The sequence below is a fragment of the Maylandia zebra genome, unplaced genomic scaffold (assembly GCF_041146795.1).
Source record: "Maylandia zebra isolate NMK-2024a unplaced genomic scaffold, Mzebra_GT3a scaffold03, whole genome shotgun sequence".
Classification (NCBI taxonomy): Eukaryota; Metazoa; Chordata; class Actinopteri; order Cichliformes; family Cichlidae; genus Maylandia; species Maylandia zebra.
The window spans coordinates 3,913,336-3,934,035 of record NW_027490033.1 but is presented as its reverse complement, the minus strand read 5'-3'; the positions used below and the strand labels follow the sequence as shown (position 1 = coordinate 3,934,035).

The following is a 20,700-nucleotide window of genomic DNA, read 5'->3' as shown; positions in this document are numbered from 1 at the left end:
TGAGTTTTGCTTCCCTTGCTCTCGTCATGTCAGATTACTCCCAGCTGTGCTCCCCTTCTGTGTCTCATGCCCTCGTTATCCCAGTGTGTATTTAAGCCCTGTGTTTTCCCTGTGCTGTGTTTGGCAGTTGATGTTCATGTCCTCCCTGTGCTGTGTTTGGCAGTTGTTCATGCGCTTAGTCCTGTTCCTATGGGTTCTCTATGTTTAGGTTCCAGTGTCCAGTCTAGTTTCATGTTCATGATTTTGGTTGTTTCAGTAATGTTTATTTCTCTGATGAGTCATCCCGGTGAATAAACTGCACTTTAAGTTAACCTCTTGGTTACGAGTCCTGTGTGTGCGTCCTCCATCCTGCCTGCTCCACAGCACACTACGACTGCTCCGTGACAGATCCTTCATTTAGTAGTAACCTTAGTTGGGGATATATATCACAGTTTACTTTCAGATATGAGCATTGTGATACCCGTAAATGAATCTATCATCATGACACATACAAAACAATAACTTACTGTGTTTTAATTTTCCTTCCACTCCATAACTGGCAATTCCCCCCCCCCCCCCCTTTTTTTTTTTCTTTCTTTTTTTTCTTTCTTTTTTTTCTTTTTTTCTTTTTTCTTTTTTTCTTTTTCCCCCTTTTCTTTTCTTCCTCTGTCTGGGTATAGTTTTGTCTTACACTGTGTGGTAGGACTTGAGTTCGAGCTTTTCTGTATGAATGATATGCTTTCTGAAAACTCAATAAAAACACTTTGATTATTATTATTACTGTGTTTTAATTGTTTGAAATCTGATGGTTAGACGAACTTAGTGTGTGAGGTTGCACTGACCATCAGAAATCTTGAGCCTTCGGGGGTGTTTTTTGTTCTTCTGTGAAAGACCTGCAAGCTAAAAGAAACCCATGTAGCTATAACCAGACAGTCAAACCCCTAGGTCACATTTGTATTGACATGCACAATTAAATCTTTTCAATGATTTAACAGTGTTGCTTTTCAAAGATTAGGATTTCAGAATTAAATTGTTGATCTAAATGTTCCACTGTTTTCTGACAGAATTAGTGTCACAAAAGGTAAAGAAGTTCATAATTTCATATAACTTTAATAATATGTGTATTGCTCACTGAGTAGAAGTGAATGCAGATGTTAGTGTTGCTCTGCATCTGTAAAAAACAGACCTGACTATTTGTGTGTCATATGTTTGTTTTGTTTGTGTCTTTGTCCCCTGAAAACTCATGTTAAAGATGTCCTGAGCACAAGGAATGTGTTACAAACTGTTACTGTAATCTCATTACATTTTTTAATAATGCAGTAATCTAACTCAATCCTGTATTAAATTTGCTAATTACGTTACTCTTACAATGATGTTGTTAATTCAAAGGAGCTTGCAAAGAAAAGCGTCTGGACTTCTTTAAGTTGCTTGAAGACGTTTCACCTCTCATCCGAGAAGCTTCTTCAGTTCTAAGGTCAAATGGTGGAGAGTCCCAGATATAAACCTAGTGGGAGTAACCCCCCACAGAGGGACAAAAGGACCCCCTGATGATCCTCTAATCGCCTGAGCCAAGGTGTGAAACTGGGTGTGGGTCCCAATCAGCCAGAGTTTCGGGTGTGTTCATTGTGAAACCTGGCCCCACCTTATCATGCGAATTCCTGAGGTCAGATGGCCCAGGATGTGAGTGGGCGTTAAGGCGTCTGGGAAGGGATCTCAAAACTGGATTATAGATGGCAGAGAGTTGGTGTCGTAAAGCCCCGCCTCTGTTCAAAGATGGTCGCTCACAGTGGACATAGATGGCTTCTTTCACTCCTCTTTCAAACCATCTGTCCTCTCTGTCCAAAATGTGAACATTGGCATCCTCGAAAGAGTGTCCTTTATCCTTAAGATGCAGATGGACTGCTGAGTCTTGTCCTGTGGAGGTGGCTCTTCTGTGTTGTGCCATGCGCTTGTGAAGTGGCTGTTTGGTCTCTCCAATGTAGAGGTCTGGGCATTCCTCGCTGCACTGTACAGCATACACCACATTGTTAAGTTTGTGTTTTGGCGTTTTGTCTTTCGGGTGAACCAGTTTTTTGTCTGAGCGTGTTGCTGGGTCTGAAGTACACCGGGATGTCATGCTTGGAGAATGAACACACCCGAAACTCTGGCTGATTGGGACCCACACCCAGTTTCACACCTTGGCTCAGGCGATTAGAGGATCATCAGGGGGTCCTTTTGTCCCTCTGTGGGGGGAAACTCCCACTAGGTTTATATCTGGGACTCTCCACCATTTGACCTTAGAACTGAAGAAGCTTCTCGAATGAGAGGTGAAACGTCTTCAAGCAACTTAAAGAAGTCCAGACGCTTTTCTTTGCAAGCTCCTTTGACTACGATGACCTGGATGACTGAGAACCTTCACAGACGATGTTGTTAATTGTTGCTTCAGAAATGATCTTCGGTAATCTGCATGTCAGGCAGACAGACAAAACAAAATCAAACCAACAGCACAGACAACATGCTAACGTAAAGAGCTAACAAAGAAGAGTGATGATACAGCTGAGTGCATGCTGACTCCGACCAACCAGCCAGACCCTGACCCTCAACAGGTAACAATCAGTCAGAATCAGAATAGTTGAATAATCCCTAAGGAAAGACAGTTATGGGCAGTCAGACTGCAGCCTCTGTTTCTACCTGTACAGGTTTCTATGGTAGAATCACTGTGGCAATCGCTTTAAAGTCACTTTGGGCTGGTTTTCATCTTTGCTTTGTTTCGTCAGGTTTGTGTTCATGTGTAAAAAGTAGAAGAAACATCATTGTGTTTGCTTATTAGTACACAGATATTATGTTTGGTTATTATCAAAGGTTTCTTTTGTGTCCAACTATCTGGCTTTGAACAAAGTGTAAGAGATGGCACATGTGCTCCTCTGACTGACAACTGGCTGGGAGTGAAGAGAGAAAATGGTAAATGGTCTGTATTTGTATAGCGCTTTACTAGTCCCTAAGGTCCCCAAAGCGCTTTACACATCCAGTCATTCACACATTCACACACACATTCACACACTGGTGATGGCAAGCTACATTTTAGCCACATCCACCCTAGGGCGCACTGACAGAGGCGAGGCTGCCGGACACTGGCGCCATCGGGCCCTCTGACCACCATAATGGATTCTTACAGGGAAAGTGGCCTGGTAATGCTATGAAATACAGAACTGGATAATACAGGATTTCCTGAACTGAACAAAAAGGGTGGACTGTAACAGTAAGAGCCCCTGGGGGTCTGGTGTGTTCATCTTCAGTTGTGTTTGAGACTTAACCTGCTGGAGGTTCTTATTTGATGATTTTAGTGTCTTTATTTTACATTTTAGGAGTCTTTTAAAATTTGTTTTCAATAAGAAATTTCTGCCATGTGAAGTTGCATCTCCAGTCCCTTGTGTGCTTTTTTTCCATGTCCTTATTTAATTTTGGTATATTTAGTTTTTCTCCTGCCTGTGTTGAGCCTTGACTTTTGTTTTAATTAAATAAACTTTTTCTTCCCTTTTCTCTGTTGTGTCTGCATTTGGATCCTTATTTGAAATGTAAAACTGAAAAGCAATTGTCTGCAATTCTTAGGTGCACTCAGTTTATTTATGTAAAGAAAAATAATTTAAAGACATTGTCAATAGTTTGGCCACAGGAACTGCTTGCAGGACTCAGCTGTGAATAACAAAGCACATCTGCATGCTATTGTGGTCATTTCTCCTCATATTTGCAATGTTTTTCTGAACCACAAAAAGAGAAGTGTGTTACAATTGGTGCACTAGTGACGTAGGTCTTGATTATTTTTGGAGCTACTTAAAATGTATAAAAACTGAAGCCTCCAGAGCCAAGTGTCAGTTCTTCTGCTTGTGTGACAGAACTGCGTGTCTGAGCTGCACCAGACGTGATCTCTGCTCATCGAGTCTTCACTCCTCAATTGGTAAGAATTTTTTATTTATATTATGTATATTTATACACACCAAATTTATGGATTTATGCTCAAATTTAAATAAGCTTTTCATTGAAATCCAGTTTTACTATGAATTCACAGTAATCACTGACACCTTCAGAGCATTACATTCATTAAAGACGTCTTCTCACCTTCTCTTCCAGACGACTGACACATACCTCAACCACTGCAGATTAACCAACCACTCATCAGTAAAGCACAAAATAAGGTAAGTGTCCTCATGTGGAAAGGACTTAAATACAACTCCCATATATTACTAATGTAACAGATCCATTTAGGTAGAGTAAGAACACTACGCTGGATGTCTTTTAATGCAGGAAAGTCCTGTTTTATACTGCACCTCTCTGAGGAGAATATCATTGTTCCTACAGATCATCAGCTCCATCAAAACCAAAGCAGGAAAGACTAATCCTGTGGCAGCAACAAATCATTTACATTTAATATCTGAGGACAGTTTCATGATCCAATATCATAAAATTTTAGGCCTGCTGTCAACAATAACTGCAATGTTGATTCACATGCATACATGCCAACCCTCCCGATTTTTCCGGGAGAATCCCGAATTTCAGTGCCGCTACCAAAAGTCTCCCGGAGCCACCATTCTCCCCAATTTCTCCCGATTTTCCACCCGGACAACAAAATTGAAAAACCATATCCCAGATTGGCCCAGCCAATTCCAGTTTCCAACAATGGATACTACTACTGCAGCTACTTAGTTTTAATTTTACTCTTATTACTCTTTCTGGGTCACAAAATAAACTTTTAACATATTTTCAGGCGACAATATAGCTGTGTAAACTTCAAATATCTGAGCCGGGGAGAACAGCAAACTCCTGGAACATCGTTTTCAAACCCCCGCGGTCTTTCGCTACTCAGGTTAAACATGATATATAAGTCACTTAAATAACTGAAACATGTTTTTGTTATTGGGTTTTATTTGTTCGTGAGTAAATCGGTTTGGCTGAGATTAAAGTTATTAGATTAGATGAGATTAAATAAAACTTTATTAATCCCTCGGGAGGATTCCTCCGGGGTTTTCACACAGCTGAATAAACGTCAAACAGAAAACTGATTAAACAGAAGTGTGAGATGGTCGAAAATTTACGCCAGCGTCCGGTTATATTTTAGATAGCAAGGAGCAGACACCTGAGTTTCACTCCACCGAGAGAGCTCGTGACGTAATTCTGAAGGCTAGACCGTCCAATTTCACAGTTGCTCATTTCCGGTCTGCCCGGCTTTTGGAGGACCCAGCCCACTTAGACCACGAAGGCCGGGTCCTCAGGTGGACGCAGACTCTGAATTTGGACACCCCTGGCCTGTTTCCGGCTGGACAATAATAACGGTGACATTTAACTTATTTTATCCGATAAATAAACATTGTAAGATTCAAGTTTTTTGTATATATATATATACAAAAAAAAATATAAATAAATAAATAAATATATATATATATATATATATATATATATATATATATATATATATATATATATATATATATATACATATATATACATATATATATATATTTTATCCGATATATATATACATATATATATATGTATATATATATATATATATGTATACCACCCCTCCCCAACAGCCCTTTTGAATGTCTCCCTAATTCTGAGGTCTCAAGGTTGGCAAGTGTGTTCACATGGCTATTATTTTAAGAAGTATTAAATAATTCTAAGATTATTAAACAGTGAGGCCAAACAACATCAAGGTAGTGTCACTTTTATTAACTCTCCAACAACCTGCAGTCTTTGCATTGAGGACACACAAACATCACAGTGTCAAAATATATGAGCTGCATTCATCTTAGCTTAATTTTTACAACATGTGACACATAATTTCACAGCAGTAAGGACAGCGCACACAGTAAGTGTGAAAAGTAGCTGTTATAACATCAGCACTGAAAGAATCGCCCACAAATTTCATCTGCAAGGCTTTCAAAATAAACATGCTCCCTTTTAGACTCGAGATTTAGAGTTTCAAACCATTTAGAGCTCAGTGTTTATAAGGTTTTATGCACGGAAAGTCAACAGTGACAAATCTGAATCTCTAACAACCTTTTGGTAAAATGGTAAATGGCCTGTATTTGTATAACGCTTTACTAGTCCCTAAGGACCCCAAAGCGCTTTACATATCCAGTCATCCACCCATTCACACACACACACACACTGACAGAGGTGAGGCTGCCGGACACTGGCGCCACCGGGCCTTCTGACCACCACCAGTAGGCAACAGGTGAAGTGTCTTGCCCAAGGACACAGCGACCGAGACTGTTGGAGCTGGTGCTCGAACCTTCCAATTACAAGGCGAACGCCCAACTCTTGAGCCACGATTGCCCCGTAAAACGGTGTAAGATAAAATAAGAAATTACTTGGTTATTATTATTGTGAAGTGAAAAGTGAAGCTCAGTTAAAAAATTTGAAACTGTGAAGAAGGAAAAATTAAATTCCAGATTATCTCCCAAACAGCTACACAAAGTGAGTTTGGTGCTGCGGCTGCAGACTCTTTACCAGTCCATGCTGAAGAGACAGCTGAGCTTAAACGCGAATCTCTCACTTCACCAGTCGATCTACGTCCTTACCCTCACCTTTGGTCACCAGCTTTGGATAGTGACCGAAAAAAACGAGATGCAGATACAAGCTTTGGAGAAGGAGGTCTGGCCTTCTCTGCTTGGGCTGCTGCCCCCGTGACCCGGCCACGGATAAGCAGAATAAAATGAACGAATGGATTGAATTACAAAACAAATTATTGTGACTTCTTCTTTGCACCACTTTCACTTACACTTTCCCTACTTGCTAAATGCCACTTTAACCTTTTGGACATATTTGATATCCACTCTAATACTATAGCTTTAGCTGCACTAAACTCTTAATCCAAAACATGTTTCTGTTTTTAGTTTTCCACTCGAGTTTCAAAGCAGGAGAATCTTCAAATAAAATCTAAAGACAAACAATGTGGAAAAATAACCTTTTGTGAAATTTTTGAAGATGACATACAAAATCTAAAAGAACTACAGTTATAAGGATATCAATATATCCGTATATACCAAAGACATCGTAATCAACCAGTTATGGACAGCATTACATGACTTGATCTTTATTTTGTGATCTTTAATAATATGAATATTTTACATATTTACTTGCATAGTGAAAGCTTTAACTGATTTCTGTTTAGATATAAATTCATTCAAACTGGTCAGATATGCAGGTGCTGACCTTTCCTCTGGAGCGATCGTGGCTCAAGAGTTGGGAGTTCGCCTTGTAATCGGAAGGTTGCCGGTTCGAGCCCCGGCTTGGACAGTCTCGGTCGTTGTGTCCTTGGGCAAGACACTTCACCTGTTGCCTACTGGTGGTGGTGAGAGGGCCCGGTGGTGCCAGTGTCCAGCAGCCTCGCCTCTGTCTCCTCTACAATGTAGCTGCCATCACCAGTGCGTGAATGGGTGGATGACTGGATATGTAAAGCACTTCTGGGTCCTTAGGGACTAGTAAAGCACTATATAAATACAGGCCATTTACCATTTACAGGCCATATGAACTCACTGCAAACAATCTGACTTTTCAGAGAGTTTCCTACACTGAAGATCTTCCTCATTCAACCAACAACTGTGGGTGTTCAAGGCATCCAATCACACTTTGGCTAACTGAAAAAAGAAGACAAGGTGAGACATCTTTGCTAGTTATTGTTTGGAGCATTAGTATCATCTAATTTGTAGTTTTAAATATCTATTGCATTTTTACTTTAATAGTTAAGCACGATTAAAATTTAGGAAACAAAAATAAACAAGTTAATAAATTAAATGAAATAATACTGATTTATATATTCACTCTGTTTACTTTCTTTGCTATAGAAATACAATGAAGACTTCCATTTTCCTGCTGGTGGCGCTCCCTGTCATTGTGCTCTGCATGACTGACGGACGTGTTCGGAAATTCCAAAACCAGCATATAATCTCTGAAATCCCACGAGGGGGATGTGATTTTCTGATAGCAAACAGGAACATCAGAGATAATAATGGTAAATGTAAGCGCGAGAATACCTTCATCATTAGTAACTTTAATCAAGTTAGAACAGTTTGTGCTCCAAGGAATCGTATCAATGTGAATAGAAATCTTTATAGAAGCCCCAGGAACATGCGCGTTCTGTATTGTAAACTGCTGGGACAAACAACCAATACACATTGTAAATACAAACAGATACAGATGAGAAAGCGTATTGTAATTGCATGTGATAAAATCAGAGGAGGATTCCTTCAGCCTGTACACTTTCAGGCTGTAGGACTGCTTACAGCATCTCTTTTGATTTGAGAGATGCTGTAAGCTTGCTGCGATCTTTAAACATCACTTCATGATGCTGGTTTAGATGCTTTATAAGACTTTGTTACGTTTCTTAAACAGTGATGAAAATAATAAAGAGGAAATATGAGAGAACTGATTTTGAAATGAATGTTGAAAAGATACAACGGTCACTAAAATTATGGCAAAATCGTTCCACTTTGCTTTCTTAGCTTGCATGTTGTACATTTTGACAGTTGTTTCTAATTGGCTACATCTTCTCTTGTTCTCACAATTATTGCTCATCTTTTATTAAATAAAAAAAAACTGTCGCTGCTTGTAAGGTTGGCATTCTTGCAAGACTCAGTAATGCGTCCATAGCTACATAAAAGAACATATAAAAAAACATAAAAATGCATAAATGAATATTATGAACTTTACCCCATGTAATTTCATGTTGAGTTCATGTGTTTATTAAGTGTTTATGCATATTTGTTTATAAATGCATTTATTTGTAACAAAAGACATAACAAACAAACAAGGCTATAGTTATAGAATTCAGAAGTTAGTGGATGAATTCATGAAGGTTTGCTTTTTCCTGTCCAATAAATTGTGGCATGGCTGACGAGGCGAATGTCTTTGCTTATTATTTCTCCTGTTTTACAGTTCAATAATCTGTATTCACACCCACTGTCATTAATTGATAATTAATTAACCCTTAAACCCTGCAGCTGAGACAATAAAAACTAAAAATATCAGGAGCAGGTTATGAGTTGTGCTTTAAAATAAACTAATTTTCACTGATTATTTTATTCACAGCGTGTTTTAAGTGCGATGTAGAGTCTCTTTTGTTAGTCTGTGAGAGAGTAAGCTTTAGTGTTTGAATGTGTCCAATTTGAAGTTTCAGAGCTCTAATGTGTAGCATCTGCCTTAGAAATAATGAGCTCGAATTAACCTGTTTAATCCTCTCTATGTGCTAAAGGCTCATTTTTTAACGCAGCATTAATCTCATTGTTTTAACAGTGCTGATTGGAGCAAGCGGCACTCTGGGATCATGCTGTGTGGAAGAAGAGTCATGTGATTATTTTTTTTAAAGATTTTTTTATATGAGTGCACACAGAGTGTGAAACAGAAAGATAGGATTGACAGAGAAAGCTGATAATGTCCGTTGTGACACCTGCAATCCCTGACTAGAGTTTTAGGTTTTATCAGGCAGCTAACACAAAGAAAGCCTGGTTTAGGTGAACTTCAAATTCAAATTTTATTTGTCACAAACACAACCATACACAGTATGACATGAGGTGAAATGCTTGTAGCTGTGCAGTGCCCGACCATTACATGACAGTAGGTTTACAGTAAGATATACAAATTTACAGGTTACTACAAAATTTACAGTAAAATTGTGCAAATAACAGTAAAAATGTACAAATAACAGTTTACGTAAGAGATTATTAGTCAAAAGAAATTATAAAATTTAGGAAGTGTGCAAGAAGAAAAACCAGAGTGCATGTGGTGATGTGATGCGTGTGAGAGTCCAGTCCTACACCTGGTTCAGGGCCCGAATAGCCTGAGGGAAGAAGCTCCTCCTCATTCTCTCTGTTTTGGCCTCAAGAGAAGTGCTTCCCAGACCTCAACAGTGAGAAGAGTCCATTATTGGGATGGGAGAGGCCCATCATAATCTTCCTGGCTTTGGTCAGCAGGTCAGGAAGCTCTGATCGAATGATGCGTTCGGCTGAGCGCACCACTCTTTGCAGATCTCGTCTGTCCTGCTTGGTGCTGTTCCCAAACCAGGTGCAGATGTTTCCCGTCAGGACGCTTTCGATGGTGCAGGAGTAAAAGTTCTTGAGCACCTTCAGTGGCAGATGGAAGTCTCTGAGTCTTCTGAGGAAGAAGAGACGCTGGTGGGCTTTCTTAACCACGGTGTTGATGTGACAGGACCATGACAGGTCCTGATTGATGTGGACACCCAGGTATCGGAAACTGTCCACTCTCTCCACTGGTGTGCCACTAATGATGAGGGGCTTGTAATTCCTGCTTTGTAGTGAAGTCCACGATCGGCTCCTTAGTCTTGCTGACATTAAGGAGGAGATTATTCTCCTGGCAACTTCCTTCATTGTACAAATAAAACTTACATTCAGATTCCCTCTCACCACATATCCAACCCGATATCATGACCAGCAGCTTTACGGCTGTGGCTCCAGCAAACATCAGCTGATACTAGAAATTAATATTAAATAAATTCTAACAACAGCTGATCAAGCTTAAACGTGCTGCTGTTGATTAGTGCGACCTCCGCTGGTTTCCTCTTTCTGGCACAAAGTGGGCGATAAACAAACGAGAGAAAAGCCGATCAGCTGATCATTGATCAGTTTCATGATTGAAGAAGCAACAGGAGAGGCAGGGGGAGAGAATGAGAGAAGAAGAGACGGCTGCAGCGTAAAGACAGAATAACTCCAGCTTTGTGTCTTTTTTTCATTCTAGCTGAAGTACAGGACAAACTGTTTTCCTTTTCAGCTCAATACGAAACGTGTAATATTTTCTCTGAATGCGGGACGATTCAGTTTTTTACGGGACGGTTGGCAACTCTACTAACTAACCTTATGAATAAACTAAAGTTCACTATCAGTAACATCATAGCACTCACCCAGCTGTATAGAAACTCCGTCATGCTAGCTAGCACGCAGTACGAGATATTGTAACTGACAGTAAAAAGTCAGCATAACGAAAATAAACTCCACCTAAACTTGGTTTATATCTGACCCAGATAGACTACAGGTCATAACTTCTTACCTGAAGTTCAGTTCACCTGATACTCGGACCGGCAGCCGCCTTCGGTCTCTCCTCCTCCTGCCTCTCCTCCTCCTGCCTCCCCTTTCCATCATCCACCTGCTGGCCTCTGTGGAAGCTCCGCCATAGCCACCACTAAACAACTGATTTACTTTTATACATCGGCCAGCATCTGGCCAATCCACCACCTTTCATTGCTTATACTGTTATTAAAAAAAAACGAACAAAAATCATCCCCCCATAAAAACGAAAAATCACCACCAGCACCAGGATGGCCAGTCCAACTATGGTCGTGCCATCAGTTAACCTTTCGCGTGCTCAGGGTTGCCGACCCCTGCACTAGGTTATGCGGTTGACGCCACGTTTGCATGTTTTTTACTGACCTTTTTGTCGAGTAGCTAGATAGGCCTTTTTGTTTTACATTTTATTTTATTTAGGCACAGGGAAGCTATTGACCTCTTTTTGTTTTATTATTTTTTTGGTTTGGCTCAACCGCCCAGTCCTCCTCCCCCCACCTTTTTGTTTTGTTAAGTTTGGCTATCAAGGCAAACAATCAAGCAAGAAAACTAAACTAGGAAACATCAGTTACTATAAGAATAAAACAATAGCATAAGCAACATTGAAAAATCCACCAATGCAAAACACTGGGACAAAGACTCAGAACTATGACACACAGACACTGACAGTGTTCTTGTTAATGCTCTGCCTCCTCTGGATCTTATTTAATTAGCTAAAGTGGACGGCAGTCTTTCATATTCTGATATTATTAATAGTTTACCTGTATTAGACTCTTTCAGTCCACCTGAATCACACAAAACAACATGTTACAAGCTGTTTTGCTGCTGGCTCAGTGAATTTGAATTTGGTGCATGTTACATCTCTCTGTTCAGATATTATGTTGTACTCATTTTTTCCTTTATTCAAATAAGAGCAGTTATTGTTCATTTAATCAAATGCTGCTCAATCATCTGTGTAATGAAAACTTTGATTCTGTTCATGTCACGATCCTGAGTCTTTTGACCCAGCGTTTTGAGTTTGAGTTTATTTCTATGTTTAAGTCCATTCTTCATCTCTATTATGCCTGTCATTACAGTTCTTTGTTATTAGCAGTGTAGGGACTAACGCGTTATTAAGTAACGCGCTACAGTAACTACGTTATTATTGAGGTAACGAGCACGGTAACTCATTATTATGCCAAAATCAGGAACGCCTTAATCGTTACTGGGATTTGGATAGGGTCTTTATTCGTTACTTTGCGTGTTGCGTTCGATTTACCTCGGAAATCAAAACACGGACCTGACAACGATGTGTCGCTGGAGTAAACGGCGATCTGGTTAGCCTCGTCAGAGAAGTCGGCATTCCAATATGGCAATGCCCTCGAAAACTGTTGTTTTGCTGGCCCTGTACAAAAATAAATTACTATTAAGCAGCCATAGCTGCACTCGGTGGGCCGATGGTGATTTTTCGTTTTTATGGGCCGATGTTTTTTTGAACAATGAAAGGTGGTGGATTGGACAGATGCTGGCAGATGTGTAAAAATAACTCAATTGTTTGGTGGTGGCTATGGCGGAGCTTCCACAGATTCAGTAACATTAGCAAGTGGTGGAGGCCAGCAGGTGGATGAGGGAACAAGGGAAAGGGGAGGCAGGAGGACAGACCCGAGGCGGCCGCCGATCCGAGTGTCAGGTGAACTGAACTTCAGGTAAGAACTTATGACCTGCAGTCTATCTGGGTCAGATATAAACCAAGTTTAGGTGGAGTTTATTTTCATTGTGCTGACATTTTACAGTCAGTTACAATAGACTATGCGCACCTTAGCATATGCTACTTCCGGTGGGGAAACTCCTGTGGGGCGCTTCGTTTCCGGTGTGATATTCGCGTCTTGTTTAAGGTCGGATTTCCCAAAAACAGTCAACCAAATGGACGAATCAAGCGGTGATTTACAATTCTCAAGATGTCTTGGGCATTTACCGAATATATATGTAGATGATGTTCATCAACTTGTCGATATTTTTCCATCGCGCCTCAGAGCAAAAGAGAGAAAGGACTGAAATTTCTCAGTATTTTTATATAGAGTCCCCTCGTTTATTGCAGGTGTTACGTTCTAAAAATAACCAGCGAGAGGTGAAATCTGCGAAGTAGCCAGCTTTATTTTTTACAATTATTTTAGATTTTTTAAGGCTGTAAAACCCGTCACTACACACTTTATACACTTTTCTCAGACAGGCATGAACAGTTTCACACTTTTCTCTCTTGTTTCCATTATAGAATGAAACCAAAGATGTTGTTTTCAGTCCCAGTGCTTGTGTACAGTTAAAAAATTAACTAAATTTTCTGGTGTGTATTTTCCAGCAGAGGTTTAGCTCTGTGTCGTGTGTCTGACATTTTGTGGATGTCAGAGAGCATCATTATTATTTCCTAACTTTAGGTTTCAAAACAGGAGGGAGACTGATATTTACTCACAGTAAATATCAGTCTCCCTCCTGTTTTCTATTTTGCAGAGCCTTATTGATGAGCCACAGCTGTTGTTTTATTTTCTCCCCCTGATATCTGTAACTTTATCATTTAAACTGTTGATATGGCTCCAAGCAGCCCCATTAACTTTGTAATTGACTTTTGTTTCCTCCTTTCTCCTCTCTATTATTTACTGCCGATATATTGTGAGTTTATATCAGTAGCATTTGAGCAAAACCTGGTGAGGATTTAGAAGAGCTTCAACATCCCATTAAATTCAAATTCAAATTTTATATGTCGCATACACAGTCATACACAGTCATACACAGTACGATATGCAGTGAAATGCTTACACAACTGCTCGTGACCTAAAGAAAAAAGAAAAGGCTATGAATAAGATAGGAAATAAATATGAAAATTAAAAAGGGTAAATTTAACTAGGAAGGAATAAAATAAAATAAAATATAAAAATTAAAGTTAAAAATGAAATAACTGTACAACAAAATACACAATACACAGTATAGAACTATATAAGAATGTATGAGAAATATAAATATATATATACACAATAACAGCAGCTGTACAAGTATTAACTGGAAATGAAGAATATAGTGACCAGTGTTGTGCAATCCACATTATGTCTTGTGCAGTGCAAATATGCTTAAAGTGATGAAGTGAAAACAATGTCCAGAAAGTCCAGTGTGTGTGTAAGAACTGTATGTGTGGGTCAGTACTGTGTGGTGGTGTGATTGAGAGACCGTATCGCCTGCGGGAAGAAGCTCCTCCTCAGTCTCTCTGTGTTGGTCTTCAGGGAGCGGAATCGCTTTCCTGACCTCAACAGAGAGAACAGTCTGTTGTTGGGATGGCTGAGGTCCTTCACCATCTTCCTGTCCTTGGTCCAGCACCGCCTGGTGTAGATTGAGTGCAGGTCAGGGAGCTCGGAGCGGATGGTGCGCTCAGCTGAACGCACAACCCTCTGTAGAGCTCGTCTGTCCTGCATGGTGCTGTTCCCGAACCAGGTTAAGATGTTTCCCGTCAGGATGCTCTCTATGGTGCACGAGTAAAAGTTCCTGAGCACCTTGGAGGGCAGTTGGAAGTCTCTCAAGCGTCTGAGGTGGTAGAGACGCTGACGGGCCTTTTTCACCACGGTGTTGATGTGACAGGACCATGACAGGTCCTGCGTGATGTGAACTCCGAGGTATTTGAAGCTGTCCACTCTCTCCACTGGGCACTCGTTGATGACGGGGGTCTGGTAGTTCCTCTCCTGCTTAGTGCTGAAGTCCACTATCAGCTCCTTTGTCTTACTGAAGGAGGCTGTTCCTCTGGCACCAGTTCTCCAGATTCCTAATCTCCTTCAGGTAGGCCGCCTCGTTGTTGTCAGAGATCAGGCCCACCACGACGTTATAATTTTAGTATCGCACAGACAACATAAATTACAACCTAATCCAATCTGAAGACACAATTGAAGCTTCAGACATTCACATATTGACAGTGAAACACTGCCCTCTGCTGGACTCCAATAAAACAGATCATACTTTAAAATGAGGCAGCATCAACAAGCTGTCTGCAAAAAAAAAAATATATATATATATATATATGAGAACAAATTTTGCATGAAATACAGAACGTATTGATTCTATGAATCAAAAAAAGCACTCTGTAGTATTCTACAGAAAGAGGAATTTCTCGGCACAGTACTGAGTAACTTGTCAACCATGGAGAAGGCACAGTGTCCACCTAAAGCCCATATTTAAAAAACAGAGCAAACAGTTTTCTCGCATCGCTCAAGGTGAAGGTAATGCTTCACCTTTTCATTTTCATATGACTTATTATGGGCTTCGATCTCATGGTGAAAAATTAAAAAGTATACACATTAAAATCTTTTAATATGAGGTTGTACAATGTCTTAAATTGACATGGCTAATGCCTATTAACTTCTCATCAGTGATCATGGATGAATAATGAAGGAGGAGGACTACCGCACTAAAGTGAGTTTACAATCCAACATAGAAACTGACCCCCTGAGATGGAAAACTTTTATATTCAACGATACTCAAAATCCTCATTCTTGACTTATTACCAAAAGAAAAAAAATTATTATATGTTCTGATGACATTCAGTTGGATCTGATTTACACATCAGAGGTTTGTTCAAGTAAATATATTCAAGTCAAGTGAAATAAAGAGCAGAAAACACTTCATGAGAAGCAATGCAAAACGTGACTTTCAGCAAAGGCCTGCTGTCACAGTGTGGTTAGACTGAGGGTTTGTCAACAGTCTGATGACACTGCATCAGAGACTTGTCTTTAAACACTTTGTTCTTTTCGTGACCACAACTCAACACCTTGTGAGTGTTTGCAACCTGGTAATGCACCGTGACCCGAAACTGTGAACAACTGAATCTGTTCTGAGAGCAGAAGAAACTTCTATGAATGCAATAACTCTAGATGTTATCACACTAACTACATGTTATAATGTAACACTTTGTGTCATGTAAAACTCTGAAGTCAAGGTTATAAATTGCCATGTTTGACTACTTTTGAGTTTACCTTTATAAATTTTACTTTTAAAACTTTACAGTCATCATTTCATTGTGACTAAATCTAAGCAGGAATGTTTTTTAATCTCTATGAAAACGTTTTTAATCAGTCAATTTTAATATGAATTGAAAAATATAAATTGTATATTTCAAAACTATGTTTAAGTTGCTCCTGCTTTTAACTGGACTTGGAGTATACATGCATAATAAACTGGACTGGGTTAAGAACACAGCTGCACTCTACAGGAAGGGCCAGAGTCGTCTCTATTTTCTGAGGACAATGCTCAGGATTTTTTCCAAATCTGTTGTGGCCAGTGCCATCCTCTATGCTGTTGCATGCTGGGGCAACAGGTTGACGGTCACAGGTGCCAACAGACTCAAACTGATTCGCAAGGCCAGTAATGAGTGGAGATGGACTCCTTCAGGGTGTCTGAGAGGCAGATGTCGTCCAAGAAAAGAAGCACATTCAGTGAGAGACTGAGATTACCAAAATGCACCATTGAACAACACAGGAAATCATTCCTGCCCGTGGCCATCTCCCTGCACAACTCCTCCATCTAATACAGTTATACCAGCTGGCACATGTTCTACAGTAAAATAACAAATGACAAAATTCATTCTATCTATCTATCTATCTATCTATCTATCTATATCTATATATATATATCTATATATATCTATATATATCTATATATATATATATATATATATATATATATATATATATATATATATATATATATATATATATATATATATATATATATATACACATATATATATATATACACACATATACATATACACACATATACATATACACATATATACATATAATCTGATTCTGATTATTCACTTTAAATATGAATACCACACCAGACAGCTCATATTATTCAGAAAGCACCTTTATTGCTTCAATGCAAATTAGAAGGTGATTAACAGCCAGATGCTGCTAATCCACTGCATTTGAATAATTGCTCATCAGCATATGTGAGCAGCTCTATAAAAGCAAACATTTTGGCAGTTTTCTGGTCTGGAGTATTCAGGTGTTTGTTAACACAATGTCATAATGTTCCCAGGAACGGATGACCCAGAAAATTCACCCCAGGGTCAAACTGTGCAGTGGTCAGAAAAAGCTCAAAAATCCAGAAGCTACATCTCAGACTCTAGAGGCCTCAGTAAGCAAGTTAAATGTTAGAGGCCATGACAATTAGAAAAAGTTTGAATAAGTGTGGCTTGTTTGGAAGGGTTGCAAGGAGACAGTCTCTGCTCTCTAAAAACAGCATGACAGCATGGCTGCAAGTTTAGTAGCAAATTTGCAAAGCATAACAGCACAAACACCGCATACCAGCTGTTAGCATGGTGGTGAAGGGGTGATGATTTGAGCTTGTCTTGCAGCTACAGAACCTGGGCCCTTGCAGTCATTGAGTTTTCCATGAAGTCCCTTGTATACCAAGTAGTCTACAGTCAAAACTGAGTTTTGGTAATGCAGCAGGACAAAGATCCCAAGCAAATTAGCAGAGCTACAACAGAATCAAGGTGTTGCAATGACCAGGTCACAGTCCACAACTCAACCTGAAAAACAGTGCTGGGAACTTAAGAGAGCTTTACATAAACAAATACCACAAACCTCAATGAACTGACGAAACGATGTAAAGAAACGTCAGCCAAAAGTCCTGCACAACCGTGTGACAGACTAAGAGTCATATAGAAACAATTTAGTGACACTACTGCTGCTAAAAGGTGGCTCTGCAAGCTACTCACTCATGTACAGTGCTTAGTTTTTCAGAGTACTCTATAGATTCCCATGAAAACACTCTTTTCCACATGACTGTATGTCAGATAAAAGAGATACGATCTGTGAAGAGGATTCTGAGAAGAGAAAACATCTGGGGACCTGCCCCGAAAAGTTCATTTTGTTCATCTGGACGTAGAGTTTTCAGTAGCAGGAACGCTCTGTCACTCATCCGAGTTCGACTTCAGACTTCTTCTGTCTCGGCTCAGTGCAGGTTTCCCCAACCTTTGTTTGAATTTAGACTTTACATGTTGTCCAGTTTCAGGCAAGGGAACTGAAAAGTGTGCTGAGGATAAATGATAAATTAGGCAGATGTAAATGAACAACAGCTGCAGGCTGGTGGCTCTGACATCACACCTGATGGACACCTAGAAGGCTAGATTCAATTGTTTTGGAGTTTCTGAAGACCGTCTATGACTCTGGGGTGACATCAATCATCTTTTATGGTGTGTTCTGCTGGGACAGCTGGGGCTTCCCTCTTTCCCCTGCTGGGATGGGCACGCACACGTCGCTGAGATGTGTGGTCTCAGGTAACTGGTACTGCTGGAGGCTGCAGGTGACATAGTCATACTATACCAGTGTAATAACTGAAATAGAAATGAATAAATAAACAGATAACATAGTCACATGAACAAGAGGAGCCTATAGAGATTCTAAGTAGCTGATCTTGCAAAAGCAAAATGTGTTCTGCACCACAATGCATTCAGGTCACAATTCTGATTGCAAAAGCTGGCAGATAGGACAGGATATTAAAAATAAAACAAAAACCCACCTCCCACCACATGCAGGTCATCCTAGCAGCACTGAGCAGCTCCTACAGTGACACGCTGCTGCAACAACAGTGTGCGAGGAGAAATTTCAGATATCTTTCCAGCTGCTGTCAGACTCTACAATAGAGTCTTAGTGCCCACTTTAAAATTAGGTGTATACAACATCAGGGGAATAACAACACGTGATATATTACACCGTGCCATTATTTACTTAACAAAAACTAAGCCAAAAGGCCGTTTCTGCACTTTTTTCACAAATGTCAATATTTTTTTATTTACTTATTTTTAAAACATGTGGTTTATTGAATTGAAAAAAAAATAGCTGCAATTGTTGTAACGCGAGCTATGAAAGACAACCTGCATCTGCAGCTGTGGTCACTGGTCCTCACATCATGTTTGCAGCATGTTCTGAACCACAAACAGAGCAGTGCTAACTGGTGGGCTGGTGATGTAGACACTGATGCTAGTTAATTTAAGGTGGGGCTGCTGAAATGTTTAAAAGCTGAAGCCCCCAAAGTTTTACTTGTCTGTGACACAAATGAGCTCCAACCTGCTCAGGTAGAATTTACTAACAGCTGAGCTGCACTAGACCTGGTCTCTGCTCATCTTGACTCCTCGTTTGGTAAGAACTTTTTATTTGTATATTTAAAATCTTTTATAAACAGCATGTTTATTTTGAACAACTCGATCTCCTGCCACACTTATACTCACATTCACTAACCAGATATGGGCTTTAAAACATGCATCATCTGGGTTCTGTGACCATGAATATCGTGCATAAGAAATGTGCATGCACAGGCAGAGGCCTATCTTTTTTTATTTATGTTCAAATAATGTTCAATTTTAATTCCCCCTTTAGAGCATTTCATTTACTGAAGACATCTTCACCACCTGCTGTTCCAGACGACTGACTCGTGCCTGAACTCCTGCAGGTTAATCAACCAACCACTGATCAGTAAAGCAAAAAGTACGGTAAGTGTCCTCATTTGGAAAAGTTTGCTTAAAAGTTTCATATCTTTATAATATAAATAATTATATTTAGCAAGAATGTTGTCATGACTGAGTGCAATGACCTTTTCCCTCTGTAAGGTTCAATGTGTGGATGCAAGTAGAGAAGTTGTCTTTAGATACACCTCATGAATAGGGGTGGGTTTTTATAATCGATTTATCGATTAAAATCGATTCTGGCTTGGATAGCGTGAAATCAATCCATTAAAATCCTGAATTGATTTTTTTTAATATAAATTTATTTTGCCCAAAATGCCAGAATCTCTGGTGAAAGATCACAAACTTTCAACAACCACCAAACAGCTAAGACAGTAAATGAGAGCAGGAACACGGATTCTGCACAAAGATGTAAACACACAGCGCGGAGCGCGGATCAGAATCAGTTAGATGTGGCCTTTCTCACAGTCGGGGCTGAAAGCCGACAGCTCGCTGATTCTGATTTGTCGGCGGGTCCACGCTTTGTGTTCACGCCCTTTTTGCGCTGATCATAAAGCTGTTAGTTTTATCTCTCTCCAAACAACATTGACTGAACCAGCAGCAAACGAAGCAGCAAACTACGCTTCACATAAACATCGTCATGAATTCACTCTGACTTTTGCTGTTTTGCTTCCACCACGATGCACAGCTCTCTCTCTCTGTCTGTCTGTTGTCTTGCTTGTTACACAGAAGTCTACCGTTGTTTACAGGCTGTCAGCTGCTGTTTTACTTACTTCCGAAAAGAAAACCCAATTTCTGCCGTTCAATACTAAACAAATGTAAACTTTTTAAAATTATGCAAAATGCAAAACGCTTAGCCGTGTCTCTAATAAAACCGCGGTAATGTCAGAGGTAACGTTCATATGTTGATTAATGGTTTTCTTTCATTTTTGATGTACTGCAGAATATTTTTATAAAATCCCAGAACAGTAAAACCACCTTCATGTTTTTCTGTGTTTTATCTTCAGCTACTTTGACACAAAGGCATCTGCTGTGACGCTCACACCTCTGATAACGTCTTGTGTGTGTCAGCTTCCTTTTTATAGATACAATAAAATGTACTGTACTGATCTGAATTATAATATTTCTGACTGTCCAAATTTCCCAGATTCAAATCGAATCGAATCGTGGATCGAACTGATT

At 39.7% G+C, this 20,700-nt stretch overlaps 1 long non-coding RNA gene across 1 annotated transcript; it reads left to right on the top strand.

Annotated features, from left to right (window-relative positions):
* Positions 1–3,847: 3,847 nt before the first annotated feature.
* On the top strand, positions 3,848–7,894 carry LOC143415745 (uncharacterized). Its single transcript, XR_013096172.1, has 4 exons — positions 3,848–3,913; positions 4,087–4,151; positions 7,520–7,616; positions 7,806–7,894. It is a non-coding gene; the product is annotated as an uncharacterized LOC143415745 (long non-coding RNA).
* Positions 7,895–20,700: the final 12,806 nt, after the last annotated feature.